The sequence below is a fragment of the Mus pahari genome, chromosome 21 (genome assembly GCF_900095145.1).
Source record: "Mus pahari chromosome 21, PAHARI_EIJ_v1.1, whole genome shotgun sequence".
NCBI lineage: Eukaryota > Metazoa > Chordata > Mammalia > Rodentia > Muridae > Mus > Mus pahari.
Genome location: NC_034610.1, coordinates 26,677,979 through 26,679,716, shown reverse-complemented (window position 1 = coordinate 26,679,716; position 1,738 = coordinate 26,677,979).

Here is a 1,738-nt window from a genome sequence, read left to right as displayed (position 1 = left end):
TTGTAGACCAGGCCAGCCTCGAACTCAGAAATCCGCCTGCCTCTGCCTCCTGAGTGCTGGGATTAAAGGCGTGCGCCACCACGCCCGGCTTATCTTTTTTTTTTTTTTTATCATAGATTTTTTTTTTTTAAGTCATCTTGACTCCTTTACGTGCTGCATTAAGGACCGGGTATGGTGGCACATGCTTTTAAGGCAGATGTAGGCAGATCTCTGAGTTCGAGACCAGCCTGATCTACAGAGCCAGTTCCAGGACAGCCAGGACTACACAGAGAATCCCTGTCTTTAAATATATATATATATATAGGGTTAAGACAAAAAGACTGTGTGTTTTCAGTTCCCACCCACAGCATTGCACATTGAGGACAATATTCTGTTCTGTCTCCTAAACAGACCCTGTGTGTGGACAGAGACCAAGCTGGCACTACAGGCATGAACCAGGCCAAGGTGCCAGCCTGAGACCTCCTCCTGTGGGTCGCACAGCTCAGTGCCACGGAGTACAAAGCAAGCTTTGATAGCTCTCATATTTCTGCTGCTAGAGAGATGCTGGGTTCCTGTGTGCTCCAGGCTCAGTGGTCTATGAGAAGCACCGGCCTCACCAGAGGGCTTACCGTCGGCACAGCCAGGCCTGGGTACACACCAAACAGTGGAGTCTACAGTGGGAAACTTGAAGGTCCCACCTCTGCTCTGGTTCCTGTGTGATTATCCTGTGGCTGCTAAGATACAAAGCCTAAGTCACTCTGGGTGACTTAAACAACACAGATGTGTTGTCCTGAAGCTCTGGAGGCCAGAAGTCTGCAATGTATCATCTCTTGGACTAAAGTCTGCAATGTATCTCTTGGAGATAAAGTCTTTCTAATATTCTGTGTCCCTCCAGTTGTCATTTTCCTACCCATCTTAGGAAGATTTGTCCCAGCCTGGCAGTGGTGGCATGCACACCTTTAATCTCAGCCCTCAGGAAGTAGAGGCAGGTGGATCTCTGTGAGTTTAAGGACACAAAGAAATCCTGTCTCAGGGCCCCCAGTAGAGGGATGGGGTCACCAACCAATCTTCAAAATTTCTGACCCAGAATTGTTTCTGTCTAAAAGAAATGCAGGGACAAAAATGGAGCAGAGACTGAAGGAAAGGCCATCCAGTGACCGGCCCAACTTGGGATCCATTCCATGGGTGGGCACCAAACCCAAACACTACTACTGATGCTATGTTATGCTTGCAGACAGGAGTCTAGCATGGCTGTGCCTTGAGAGGCTTTATCAGCAGCTGACTGAGACAAATGTAGAAACTTACAGCCAGTTATTGGACCGAGGTCAGGGACCCCTGTGGAAGAATTAGGGGAAGGATTGAGGGAGCTGAAGGGGTTGGCAACTCAATAGGAAGAGCAACAGTGTGAACTAACCTGGACCTAGGGAGCTCCCAGAGACTGAGCCATCAACCAAAGAGCATACATGGGCTGCTCCAAGGCCCCTGGCACACATGTAGCAGAGGGCTGCCTTGTCTGGCTTCAGTTGGAAAGGATGCACTATAAAGACTTAATGCTCCAGAGAAGGGGGATGCTGGGGGGGCATCAGAGGCAATGGGGAGGGAAAATGGGATGAAGAATTCTGGGAGGGGAGCAACATCTGGAATATACTAAATAAGATGATTAATAGCGAAAAATAAAGAAACCCTGTCTCAAAAAAAGGAAGGGAGAGAGAGAGAGAGAGAGAGAGAGAGAGAGAGAGAGAGAGAGAGAGAGAGAGAG